General features: G+C 35.6%; 1 protein-coding gene across 3 annotated transcripts in view; it reads left to right on the top strand.

The window, feature by feature from the left end:
* Window positions 1-15,360, top strand: part of LOC121383076 (polycystic kidney disease protein 1-like 2) — a 307,953-nt gene that overhangs the window by 77,322 nt on the left and 215,271 nt on the right. The window lies entirely within an intron of this gene.

The raw sequence follows: 15,360 nt of genomic DNA, 5'->3' as shown, positions 1-15,360 counted from the left end.
CAGCATGCAATCCCTAGAATACGTTTTATTGTTTAAGCACTTAGGGCACACATGCACACGCACACACCAACACAGTAGAGTGCTTGCCTGAGGAGCATTTATCTACGTCAAACAATGGCAGGATGCTAATCAAACTTATACTTTATGTGACATTGAACAGAGTTAACTTTCTTCATTGAGTGGTCATCTCATAACTCCAAAGTGTACATCCATAGACGGATGGTATAACACCTTATCAGGGATGGGGGGGGGGGGGGGGGGTAGCCTTACATGTATGGGGTTTGCCTTATCAGGGATTCAACTTTGGACAGTAGCCTTACATGCATGGGGTTATCATAACTCCAAAGCGTACATCCATAGACGGATGGTATAACACCTTATCAGGGATGGGTGGAGGATTTGCCTTGAACTTTGGACAGTAGCCTTACATGTATGGGGTTATCATAACTCCAAAGCATACATCCATAGACGGATGGTATAACACCTTATCAGGGATGGGTGGGGGATTTGCCTTCAACTTTGGACAGTGGCCTTACATGTATGGGGTTATCATAACTCCCAAGTGTACATCCATAGACGGATGGTATAACACCTTATCAGGGATGGGTGGGGGATTTGCCTTCAACTTTGGACAGTGGCCTTACATGTATGGGGTTATCATAACTCCAAAGCGTACATCCATAGACGGATGGTATAACACCTTATCAGGGATGGGTGGGGGATTTGCCTTCAACTTTGGACAGTAGCCTTACATGTATGGGGTTATCATAACTCCAAAGTGTACATCCATAGACGGATGGTATAACACCTTATCAGGGATGGGTGGGGGATTTGCCTTCAACTTTGGACAGTGGCCTTACATGTATGGGGTTATCGTAACTCCAAAGCATACATCCATAGACGGATGGTATAACACCTTATCAGGGATGGGTGGGGGATTTGCCTTCAACTTTGGACAGTGGCCTTACATGTATGGGGTTATCATTACTTACAGAACTCTCTGGGAGAGGAGAAGAGGACGTGTTTCCAATTTACATATTTCCAAGATCATGTTATGTTTATTTGTCACTTGGACCTAAAAAAAAAAAAAATTCTGGAAACAAGACCCTACCCAGAAAAAAAAAGAGCCGACCCTAATTTTTTTTATGCATTAGGGCAATTCCATGAAAACATCAACCTCCGGGTGAAAATCCAAAACATACTTTGTGATTGTGGTTTATTGTTAGTTTGTAAGGCCCCAAATAACTAAACTGCATAATTCACATATGTAACCTGTTACCCACTATTTCAGCTACTTAACAGTATCTTGAGTGGAAGGAAAAAATGCCACATTGCAAAGACTGTAGCTCTATCAACAAACATAAACTATTAGCAATTAAACCAAATTAGTGGTGTTCAACAATGGACTAAATATCAGTCTCCAAAACTGTATAAACAACTGTTCATTGTATTTTCATATTTCAGTCATACCGTCCCGTTTTCAGGGATGGTGATACAAATGTCATGTTTTACTGTACAAAAGGTTTTCTACTGCACAAAGCTGAGAGAAAATTTGCTGCCAAGCTGGATTCTCTGTTAGCATCTAGTGAAGGCTTGTTGCACAAGATAAATAAAAAACAAAAACAATTATTAACCCTTTTCCCACAAACCATGGCAACATAAGTAACACTCACGGTAACACACATGACTTAATGGGTAACACACGTGACTTAATGGGTAACACATGTGACTTAATGGGTCGCACACATGACTTAATGGGTAACACACGTGACTTAATGGGTAACACATGTGACTTAATGGGTAACACACGTGACATTCTGGACAAAATTTGTTTTGTTCACATTTGTAATGTCATTAGTTTCTCTTGTTGTGGGGCAGGACATAGCTCAGTGGTACAGCACTCGCCTGATGCGCGATCCATCTAGGATCGATTCCTGTCGGTGGGCCAATTGGGCTATTTCTCATTCCAGCCAGTGCACCACGGCTGGTATATCAAATGATGTGGTATGTACTACCCTGTCTATGGGATGGTGCATATAAAAGATCCCTTGCTGCTAATCAAAAAGAGTAGCACATGAAGTGGTGACAGCGGGTTTCCTCTCTCAATATCTGTGTGGTTCTTAACCATATGTCCGATGCTATATAACCGTAAATAAAATGTGTTGAGAGCGTCATTAAATAAAAACATTTCCTTCCTCTTGTTGTATATATCTAGACATCAGGACTGTTTAGAATAGATGTTTGGGAGGGGGTAATTGATGTCACATGAATGGAAGTTATAAAAACAATGATGTAAAAAATAAACAATAATCCTGTTAATTTTGACACTTTATGAAACGATTGGTAAATAATGAAGTCCTGTTGTTATACAACAATGATTAAAGGTATAGTCTCATCCTTCAGGACAACTTCCAAGTCAGTGAAGATGATAAGATTCTTCAAGATGTTAATTCTAATGGTTGTAGTCATGGCAGCAGAAATCCAGGAGTAGAGGAGAATGCTCTAATCCCAAGCACTTCTGTACAAGACCCAAAACATTCTCAAAGGGCTGCAGTTAATTTCCCTTGATGCTTATTTGTTAATGGGTAGGTTTTTAACAAACAAATCTGGAAGGGAATTTGTGACAGATGTCATCAGGCTTGACACAAATCAAGAAACGCTGAAGTTGGCCTCAGCTTACAGTTATCTTCCCATTTGGTTGTCCAAAATCCGGAAGTTTCACCGCGCAAGTAGTCTGCTGTTTGACTGATTATTTCATGGCAGACAGCTATGAAGTGGCAACTGTTTGACTGAAGTGACAGGGGATAGCATGTAGTTTGTAAACATGTGTAACTTGCTGACATTCAAGACTTGTTTGTGGTAATTCCGGCCCATGCAAAAGTAGTGCTTTTTGTGTAAAATGGGTGTACTCCGGCCTGGTTTAGAGGGTGTGTCTGTTTAAACCAATATGCTGGGAGAAAGAGCTGGACAACAGAGGTTGTCCTTTTCAGGGTATGTGTCCCCCATGCAGGCAAAGGTACATACAAAACTTCACGGGCCTGCTGATATTAATAAAAATGTTATAGCCACTAAGGCTATATAGAAACATATAGCGAAATTAATTGTGGTCTGAGGCCTGATATAGTTCACACATTACACCGGTTAAATGCTTGATTCTGATGAAAGTATTATAACCAGAGAGGTGAAATTACACAGACTGATTGTGAATACCACAAGGAATATGAAAACTAATTTATTTATTTTCTAAATATTTTATTAAATTAAAAAACTTTTTTTTTGAATTTATAAAAAATTAAAATTAAAATTTTCAACTTTTAAATTTCAATATCCTCCAAAATAGCATAAAATGACCTCTGATGTTACTACAGGTTGTTGCACTATTTTTTAACAGTTTTGAGCTAATAATTTGGTAAAAAAGAGCAAAAGTTGGATTTTGTTAGTCAATATTGAGATTTTTTTTTTTTTTTTACATATTGAATTTTAATGAGTTTCTCAATTATTGCAATTGGACAGAAGATCTAAATATAATGAATATATCACTACTAAATGTAATTAAACACTTTAAATAAATAGTATACAGTTTTTAACAAGATTAAGTACTCTAATAATACATTTCACCTACATTTATGTAAATTACACACTTCAGTCATTTTTCAAAAATGGTCTTTCATCCTTAGAAAATCTAATAGGCTAATATTCTTTGCTGTCTGAATGTATTTATTGGGTTCAGTAATCAGATGCTGGTATACTTGTCAAGTTTATTGCAGAAAATGTGCCAAAAAGGTTAACATTTGGCTTGTAATACATATGGCAGAGTAATCCATAATGCATATTCAGTGATCATTACTACAAACATCCTTCCAATCAAGAAATACTACACTGAGGTATCCAAGACACTGGCACATGACTACACTTGTTGACAGTTATCACTGGAAACTGAAAAATATGGTGCAAGTACCTCTTGGTAGGATTTATATCAGCATTTTGTGACAAAATCTTCATTTTCAAAGTTGTCGTCAACAAAAAACATATTATGGTGTATACCTAAGTAATATCTGTAGGGCATATTCATATTAATATGCATTTATATGGACTGTTTTGCCTTTTACAAAGTGGCTACATGTCTAATACAGTAAATGAAGTAGATCAAGTAAATACAGCAGGTCAAAATTGAATCTGAGGCCTATCATGTCTAATTTTCCCTGAAATTAGTGTGTAAAACTTTGTTGCAAATGGCCCCAATTTTGTGACTTTCACCATCCCTCTGACACATTTTTAACAATGTATCATGAATTCAGTCACCATATCTTTACTAAGCCTCCACTTATCATATCTAAAATGCAAAATTTTACAGTTTTAGATTTAATTTTTTTTCAAAAATTTAAATTTAAGTTTAATATTTCATTAAAAATGAAGTAAAATCTAATGATTGATTTTTTTTCCTTTAAATATTTCAAAATCTTTCCAAGACAACACTGTGCACATAGAACATATGTAGAAGAAAAAATAGCTGCTCATTGTATGAAGAAATTCCAAAATTTGATAAAGTTATTACATTTTGAAGTTGGTGTCCCTCAAGTTTCCATTGCTAAAATTGGCCATGGCAAGGCTCTGTGGTAGTGTTTTAACACATCCTCTATATACTCTCAGTTTAAAGGGGGGGGGGTGACATCCCGATACTTACTGAGCATTGCTTTAATATGTATATCATTGGAATGCATTAGTGTGGGCCAGTTTTTAGGGGGAAAAATGGACTGATAGGCCTCAGATTACAGTTATCTTCCCATTTGGTTGTCCAAAATCCGTAAGTTTCACCGCACAAGTAGTCTGCTGTTTGACTGTGATTATTTCATGGCAGACAGCTATGAAGTGGCAACTGTTTGACTGAAGTGACAGGGGATAGCATGTAGTTTGTAAACATGTGTAACTTGCTGACATTGAAGACTTGTTTGTGGTAATTCCGGCCCATGCAAAAGTAGTGCTTTTTGTGTAAAATGGGTGTACTCCGGCCTGGTTTAGAGGGTGTGTCTGTTTAAACCAATATGCTGGGAGAAAGAGCTGGACAACAGGGGTTGTCCTTTTCAGGGTATGTGTCCCCCATGCAGGCAAAGGTACATACAAAACTTCACGGGCCTGCTGATATTAATAAAAATGTTATAGCCACTAAGGCTATATAGAAGACAACATACAGTGGTACGGTTTTTACAAACCCTGTTTAGAATAGTTTCAGCACTGGCAGCTAATCTGTAAAGTAAATGGTTGGGTTTATGGATTTGCTTTGAGGATGCAAAACTAATCAATGCTGAGTGAATTTGTGTGGGCCTACATGTCTATCTGAAAAACTTACTAAGTATTGTACATGTATGTTGTCTTCATTGCTTGAGAAGTGGTGGGATCTAATTCATAGGATCAAACACTCAGTGGACCTATCTTCTGATTGGATTTTTCATCATCCCTGTCAATGCCCTACAACTGGTATATCAGAAGCCATGGTATGTGCTGTACTGTCTATGGGAAAGTGGATATAAAATATCCTTTGCTGCTAATGGAAAAATGTAGCAGGCCAATGATTAACCAGCATTCTGAGAGTTCTGCTAATGCAATACATGTCCCCTACTGGGCCCAACACATTTTTCATATCTCCTAAGTTCAAGGGCCATAACTGTGAAAAATGGGTAAATCGCCCTGGAAGTTAACCTTGATCTGTAACAGTACATGATACAGCTATACACAAAATTCCATCGTAATATATTCAGGCATTGAAAAACAAAGTCTGGAATGCAAATGTTTATATCTGCTAAGTTTGGAAGAGCCATAACTCTGTGAAATACATGTATGTGGGCAGGATGTAGCCCAGTGGTATTTCTCATTCAGTGCACCATAACTGGTGTAAGAAAGGCCGTGGTATGTACCATTCTGTCTGTGGGATGGTGCATATAAAAGATCCCTTACTGCTAATCAAAAAGAGTAGCCCATGAAGTGGCGACAGTGGGTTTCCTCTCTCTATATATCTATGTTGTCCTTAACCATATGTCTGATATCATATAACCATAAACAAAATGTGTTGAGTGCATCCTTAAATAAAACATTTCCTTCCTTCCTATGAAATATGGGTATATTGCCAGGAAAGTCAAACTCGATTTGTAACACAATATGAAAAAGCTATATACAAAATATCACCATTGGGAGAAAAGTCAGAAAAACTAATTTTTGTATGTCCTAAGTTCAAGGGCCATAACTCTGTCAATATAGGGTAAATCGTCATGAAAGTCAAACTTGATATGTAACAGTATATGATAAAGCTATAGACACATTATTTTTTCATTCATAGATTTCTTTTAATTATTTCATTTATGAATGGTATTAAATGGTATAAATGCTACACACAATAGACAAAAATAATAATAGGATATTTTTTTAGGTGATCTGACATTTAGTAATTATTAATTATGGCTTAATTGTGTCTATATTTAGTGCATTGGTACTATGGCCATGAATGTACTTTTTCATTAAAAAATCCAAATTTAATGATAATAATTTGTTGCCCCCCCCATCCCCCCCCCAAAAAGGATACTAAATTAAAAAGAAGCTGGAAAACAAAAATAACAATGTATGATTTTTTATGTACATGTATTTCAAAAATTAATTCATATGCAGCACATGCCTTAACCATATGACTTTCACGTTAAAATGTCGAGCAATTAAATGAGCAGCCTGTGAAAATGCTAGCTAGAACACTGATTACCACATGCATATTGCCACCTTCAGTGAACATTTCACTCACATAGATCAGATGTTGTTAGAATAGCAACAGATTAAAAAAAGTAAGTAACAACAAAATGTAAGTGATCCTAAAAAAACAATAACCCTAATGAATATGGAATTGTCTAAAAACTATGGAGACTGCAATTTTAATATTCCACACCATTACTGTATGAATATTTGCCACATTCAGTGAACATTGTAGGCCCATAGATCAAATATTGTTAAAATAGCAACAAAATCAAAATTGTACATCGTTATTGCTTCCCATTTCTCTCTTATTCTGTCATTTAGTTCATTCTCCATGAATACTGCCATGTTTAAAGTACTAAGTGTACCCAACTTTTGATAGAGAAGTGAACACCACAAGTCCTGTGATTGGTGGTAAATGTGAATGTCGGTTGTTAAAAAAAAGTTTTATCTGTGCAAAAAATGTATGCAATTATATTTCATCTAGTACCACTGTGTCAAGTAGCCTTGTGCCTGAAACTTGTATGGGATACCTGAAAAAAAAAAGTACTCAAATTTTTGGCAGAGCTAGGGTAGCCATAGACGCTGCCCGTTATCTCTGAAATGAGCAGGTTAACCCCCAATTATTTTCTGATTCACTTTAAGGGTGAGGGGTGGTAGTATTTCTATCCATGGTGTTTATGTCGATTGATATGCTGCAGGTAGTTTCAGCCTCATATGTTACTATTGTTGTCTATGGATTTGATTTGGTAGTATACACCCTTAAAGTACATAAAATTTCACTTTGCTTTTGAATCTGATGTTATATTAAGACTAGTTTACCTGTGAGCCTACAATGTTCACTGAATGTGAAAAATATCCATATAGTAATGGGTATCTAATATTAAAATTACAGTACCCATACTTTTTAGACAAATTCATACTGAGTAGGGTTATCGTTTTTCATTTGGGCCTAAGCCTAGGCCCATGTAAACAAGACTAAAAGATCATAAGTTGAACAGAATATTTAAAGGCTCTGAGTGCAGGGTTGTACATCGATTGCAGCTGTGTATTTTTAGTTTATTGAGCATAATTTATTTGTTAAAATCTATTAATAAAGCAGAAAAAAAATATATATTCATGTACGCTTAGAGGGCATCACACCATCATGATTATGGCGTAGGGCTAGTGAAATCTAACTTCACCTTACCCGTTCATTTTACACGGACGTAGATTTACATTTGCAAAGTACTGTAAAACATTAAGTATGTTCTGCTACAAGGTTTATGATATCTAAACTAAAATATCTTGCAACGTTTATAAGAATACAATTCATAATATTTATGCTTTGTTCAAGTGAACTCGGAAATTATAAACATGCTTTATGCCCCCGTTCATTTGCAAAGAGTAGATTCCAGAGTCCACCGTGTTAACGTCTAATATAATTTGAATATGACAATTTTTGCAAGGATTAAACATTTTGATTGCATTCACAAGGCATGCATATTTTATTTTTATTTAAAATACACCTGCGAAGTCACAGTATTGTCTCAACGCTTCATTATTTTTCAGTAATGGAGAGATGAAACCCTACTTAATTAACCCACCAAAATCATTGGTGTTAATTTCCATACTAACACATATTCACATAAAATTATTACTCAGTGGTGTATTTTAAGTAGTGGAATACCTCGTAATTCTCCATTCCTGAAAAATAATGGGACTCGTCTCCATTATTTTTCAGGAATGGAGTGTTACTCAGACATTGCCCTATACATAAGCTGTAAAGCGTATTGGACGCTATCTCCAAGTTTGAAGATCATCGAACCGATTACTTGTACGAATTCAGGCAAACGTTCAGTGGCAGAAATTACCAATCTTAGTCGATAGTAAAAGGGGAATAACTCTAAAGTTGTTATTGAACTTTTCAACACATTGTTTTCCGTTTTAGTGTGTTAACGCATTGGCAAGAGTTTAGAGCTATGTAAATGCTCGAACGATCGGAACTCTTTCCAAAGGTTTTACCGAGATTTGTAAAAAAATGTAAAAAAATTTTAAAAATTAGGTCCTACAATTAGTTACTTGTCATCGGGCATATGCAGTTAACATAATTACTTGGCCGGCATGAAAATTCCACTTGGTACGGGTGTCAGGCGATGGGATTTTTAAACCCCTGCTCTGGGTTAGAATTAGTTTGCTCATGACGGTCAAAATGTAACATCACTTACATGCAATTGCACTAATGTGAAAACATGCAATGTCTACTTTAGTATATTTTATTTAAAAAAAACAAAAAAACAAAAAAATATATAAAAAAATATATATATATATATATATATATATATATATATATATATATATATATATATATATATATATATATATATATATATATATATATATATATATATATATATTTATACCCCACTTCATGTCTTGTTGTTATGGTTTCTTTTGTTAAAAGTGTAGGTGTATTCACCGATAACCTACACTTTTCCTCCAAAAGTAGAAGTGTATTACAATGCACCTACACTTTTCCTTTAACTACACCTGTATCACAATGCACCTACACTTTTCCTTTAACTACACCTGTATCACAATGCACCTACACTTTTCCTTTAACTACACCTGTATCACAATGCACCTACACTTTTCCTTTAACTACACCTGTATCACAATGCACCTACACTTTTCCTCCAAAAGTAGAAGTGTATTACAATGCACCTACACTTTTCCTTTAACTACACCTGTATCACAATGCACCTACACTTTTCCTTTAACTACACCTGTATCACAATGCACCTACACTTTTCCTTTAACTACACCTGTATCACAATGCACCTACACTTTTCCTCCAAAAGTAGAAGTGTATTACAATGCACCTACACTTTTCCTTTAACTACACCTGTATCACAATGCACCTACACTTTTCCTTTAACTACACCTGTATCACAATGCACCTACACTTTTCCTTTAACTACACCTGTATCACAATGCACCTACACTTTTCCTTTAACTACACCTGTATCACAATGCACCTACACTTTTCCTTTAACTACACCTGTATTTAAAACAAAACAAAAAACAAACACAAATTATGAATAATACAATGAACTTTTATTGTCATAACACTGTTTCTCTTGTATTTGATGAGCACGTGTTGACATTTGGAGAAGCGCACAACTGCACGACCGTTACTAACAGTTTCCGTCACGTTCACGCTTGCGATGTTCGGTTGCAACGCATTGTCTTTTAAATCCTTCAGCACTTGACTAAAGTCTTTAGGTGTCCATATTGGGGGCATGTAGACAAACTATTTTCCCCTTGTGGTACACGTCCAGCTGTCATAACCTGTATTATACAATACCACATGTTTGCGAGAATCAGTGGCATAACTGTCAACAAAAATATTTCTCCTCCTGCAGTTAGAATTTAAAATCTTCTTGGATTGTCCAAATTAAAATGCACAGTCCATTTAACTAAACAAAAAAATCTCCATTCTTGCCTTCAAAGTCCTTTTTTTCTCTCGCTAGCTTATTTTTACACCCACGACCGTCTTTCACAATTTGCCGTTACAAAATAAGACAAAAATGGTTTGCTTGATGACACTTATCATTTGCATATAACAAAGTTCAAACTATGTTTTCATAATATTTCAACCAATAGAACAAGCATTAGTTTGCTGGCTGACATCATTTGCATATACCAAAGTTCAAATTATGTTTTTGTAATATTCCAACCAATAGAAAGAGCCATCTAATTACACATGCGCACTTATTCACAACAGTTCCCTTGAGATATTTACAGCACGATATGTCTGTTAAAATCATGCAATGTGCGGAGCTGTAGTTAGTGCAGTAGGGTGTCAACTACCCCCTATCCAGTAAATTCCCCAAACTTAAAAAAAAAAATCATTAAATATTATTTCTAGTTCTACATATCATAAAAGGTTTTTTTTTTAGACAATCTAAATATAAAAATGTTCTTGGAAATAGCATTTTAGTACTTAATTCTCCATACTATTCCCATCCCGAGAAATATAAACTACGTCCCTGAGTTTTAATATATTCCGATACCAGTACAGCCCTGACAAACACTGATAAAACTACCTCAAATTGCATTTGCACGTGCGACACGAACAACTGAAATAGACAGTTTCACTGCTCCAGAACAAAATGTTAGGCTCACTACGTCTGGTCCACGTTATTTTCATTTCATTATTTACTACTTTCTAATTATTGATTTTATTTGCCATAGAACTAATATTATAATTAACTCGACCTTAAATGGGGTATAAGTCGGTTATACCCACACTTACTCGGTGTATCGGTGAATATCCCAACATTTTGGTCGTGACCAAAACTGTCGGGATATTCACCGATACACCTCGTAAAGTATAGATATAACTATTACATATATATGTTACAGTCAATATGTCAAACCAGTCATTTGGCCTAATGCCTGAAATGTTTAGGCATTTAGCCTAACGCCCAAGACCTTCAGGCGTTTGGCCTAATGACTAAAATTTCCAGGAATTAGGCCAAACGACTGAAATAGACCTCTAATCATTAGGCAAAATGACTGAATGAAAAAGAATGACTTGCAATTGCACGAAAACATTTATTTTGAAATACATCACAATGGGTGTTCAAGTAGTGTTCTGTTTATTACAGCAGTTCAAACTTGAGTGACATCTTGAATTGCACAAAAGATTGTTCTTGAAACTTACAACGTTTTGTTTGACACACTTCTTAAACAGTTCTCTCTTAAAGCGATCTTCTACAGGTACCTTCATGGTGGACACATACAGTGATCTAAATGTGATCAGGTCAGGTCAGGTCATAGGGCTTTACGTGTACATTCAGAGCAAACTGTTGTAGCGCATGCCTGTACTGGGCACAAGAGCCGGCCTTGGCCGGCTCCTCCGTCCATGACAGGAAAGGGGGGAGAGGAAGGACCGCCTGCACTGGCAGGTGCAAGGGAGCACCAGCAGCCCGACCGTGGTCGGTAGCAGGCGGAGGCGGGGGGTGATGGTGCTATTGAATATGGAATGGAGCAAAGTATTATGCCAAAGAGAAAAGGTGCGCAATTTGGGTTGAGGAAATTGGGCGCAATTTTGAACGGTCGGCCAAAAAGAAAGTTCCAGAGCTAATATAGGTTTTGACAGTAGTGAATCGAGTGTAGCTCATTAATTAGACCTCTATAAATGTGATCAGGAGCTACCATATTTTATACCACCTATCAACATTGACCAATGAAGCCAGTGCTCAACACTAATGAGATGTGTTTTGTAAGGATTAAACATTTCCTAGAAATCTGAATAGGTAAGTTATAGACTGTCGGTATTAAAATCAATTGTCGTTGATGTAAGAATAACACAACCACTAATCCCTACAATGAACAGATGCATTAAACCCATTTGACTGATTGCCTGATTTGCAATCAGGCAGAATGTCAAACAACATCAACCAAAATCCAGCCATTCCCTTACCGAAATGACATATTTTTCACTTATAAGTGAAGTATAAGTCGTTAATACTTTTCAAGTATAAGTGACTTATAAGTAAATGATTAGGATTTTGTATGCAAATGAGGTATCACTTATACAAAGTATATGTGACATATAGGTGAAGTGTGAACTATATATATAAGTGAAGTGTAAGTCATTCGCTTATATTTAACAGAAGTGTTAGATATATATAAGTGACTTATAAGTGAAGTATAAGTGTAATAAACTGCTGTATAAGTGAAATATAAGTGAGGTATAAGTGATTCACCAATATTTAACAGAAACTGTTGTGTAAGTGAAGTATAGGTGAAATATAAGTGAAGTATAAGCGATTCACTAATATTTAACAGAAACTGCTGTATAAGTGAAGTATAGGTGAAATATAAGTGAAGTATAAGCGATTCACTAATACTTAACAGAAACTGCTGTATAAGTGAAGTATAGGTGAAATATAAGTGAAGTATAAGCGATTCACTAATACTTAACAGAAACTGCTGTGTAAGTGAAGTATAGGTGAAATATAAGTGAAGTATAAGCGATTCACTAATACTTAACAGAAACTGCTGTATAAGTGAAGTATAGGTGAAATATAAGTGAAGTATAAGCGATTCACTAATACCTAACAGAAACTGCTGTATAAGTGAAGTATAGGTGAAATATAAGTGAAGTATAAGCGATTCACTAATACCTAACAGAAACTGCTGTATAAGTGAAGTATAGGTGAAATATAAGTGAAGTACAGTCAAACCCGCTTATTTGCATACCCTCGGTGCTGCTCGATTTTGTGCAATTAACCGGGTTAGTCGATTAACCGATAGAGTACCGACTTTCACTTTGTAACAGCCATCCAACTACAAAGTGGCATGGGAGACAGTCTAGCATAATGCGGTACTTCATACCGGAACTATTACAGTTAAAGTGCTGTGCCAGACCATACACTAAAATTTCAAATTCAACAATTAAATGCTTTCTTAATTCATTGCAATAATATTTTACACCGATATGTAAATCAATAATTACGAAAATGCCCCATAAAAGTATTAAAACATCACTCCCGTAGAACACTGCCGGAAACGACCGAGTAAAATTCTCGGTAAAAACATTTGCCTGTAAATAGCCATGACGTCATGAAGGGAACGCGCTTCACAGAAACCTACCACGAGACGACTTTCAGCGCAAGCGAAAGTGGGACCGACAGCGACTGCCAAGCTCATTGATCATGCGATTCTTCTTTCGATGATGAATAGTGTAGTAATGACGACTGGACTAATATTTGTGCAACACAACAAATAATGCCTTATCAGTTTGAACCTGGAACATCTTCCGATGAACCACCGGCCTGACAGATGACGATGAAAATGGTCGTGGAGACTGCTTACCACTAATTTACAACTTTTATTCTTGTTTTGTTCTTTAGCTTTTGGTGCGAATTATTTTGCTACACTGTATGTTCTAATACTTGTGATGTAGTAGAAAAGACGATAAATAACTCTTGAATTCTACGAGTCAAGTGGACCCGATATCGGTAATTTTAAGAAATAAACAAAAACGACTTTTAGTCCGTCCCCATCCCTCTATGAAGATGGGTTTTTATGAACAATTTCAGTTTAGTTTGACGTAAAAAAAAAACAGTAAGTGTTTTGGAAATAACAAAACAATACTATTTTTTGTGTGTAGTTGTGAAAACAGTCTGCTCAGAAATAAATAACTTATTTTAATTTTAAGAAATAAACAAAAACGACTTTTAGTCCGTCCCATCCATGAAGATATTTTTGTGCGAATAATTTCAGTTTAGTTTGACGTAAAAAAAAAAGTAAAAGTGTTTTGGAAATAACAAAACAATACTATTTTTTTGTGTGCAGTTGTGAAAACAGTCTGCTCAGAAATAAATAACTTATAGCACATTCCATAGTATGAAAAAAGGTTTTCTTTGTGGGAAGGTATAGTAAAATTAATTTAATGTATTTATAGTCTGTTTTACAGGGAACGCCTTTTTTCATACTATGGAATTTACAAGTCATTTATTTCTGAGCCGATTGTTTTCTAAGATGCATACAAAATTAGCTTCTTTTTTTTTCTTTTTTTTTTACAAAAAACCCCTACATTTTTGTAGGATGGGACGGACTAGGCTATAGATACTTACTTGTTTGTACTTTATTATTTTAATGTTTTCGAACTGTAAAGAAAAATCTCACAAATGAACGAGATGCAAACGACAACAAATCGGATCTCGATGATTGCACGAACCGTGCATGAAAAAACAAACTGACCGGAGTTGAAAGCATAACGCAATTTGGGACATTGACGATATGCACCCCAAAGTCGTTTCGGTGTGGATGGCATCGGCTGTTGTCATTTGTTTTGTGTCGCAGAAAAATTGTTGGTACGGCATATTTTTTTAAAAGCCATAACACATGGTATTCCCATATCTCGCTTAAGCCGACAAGCCATTTCGGACGAATCGAAACTAAAGTGCCTGCAGTCAACGGTCTCCGGCATTTTCTTCCTGTCCAGTATTTTCACGTTGTTTTAATCAAATTTACACACAGATTATTCACAGCAACATTACTAGGAAATGCGTGAAGACTAAATTTATCGGCTTTTGTATTGCTACAGCCGCCAACAACACGCCGTTTAACCATAATAAACACAAAAGAAGCAATGAATAATGGCGCTGACTATCGAAAGGAGTTCCCTTCGTGACGTCACGGATCAAATCTTACGGAAATTCCGAAACGAATTCAGCTGGTTCTGTTTTTCAGGGGAATATTTTTAAATGGAAAATATACCGTTATATAATTTTTTTACATTTTTTTTTTTAATTTTCTAATCATATTAACTAATATCTTGATTGATATAGCTCAATACATCATACATCTGGAACAGCACTTTAACACATGTCACATGCAGTTGGATATATATAAATGTAAAAAATATATATCTATCGATATATATATATATATCGATATATATATATATATCGATATATATATATATATAATTAGCATGACGTTTTTGTTTTAATCTGCCAGACCAGAAATCATTTTTTTAAAAACCAACAACGTCCGTCACTGGGCGTCGTTTTCTAAAAACACAAACTGGCGTCGTTTTCTAAAAACACAAACTTTGTGCATTAAAAA

Source organism: Gigantopelta aegis, chromosome 10 (assembly GCF_016097555.1).
Source record: "Gigantopelta aegis isolate Gae_Host chromosome 10, Gae_host_genome, whole genome shotgun sequence".
Lineage (NCBI taxonomy): Eukaryota > Metazoa > Mollusca > Gastropoda > Neomphalida > Peltospiridae > Gigantopelta > Gigantopelta aegis.
This window is presented reverse-complemented; position numbering and strand designations above follow the sequence as displayed.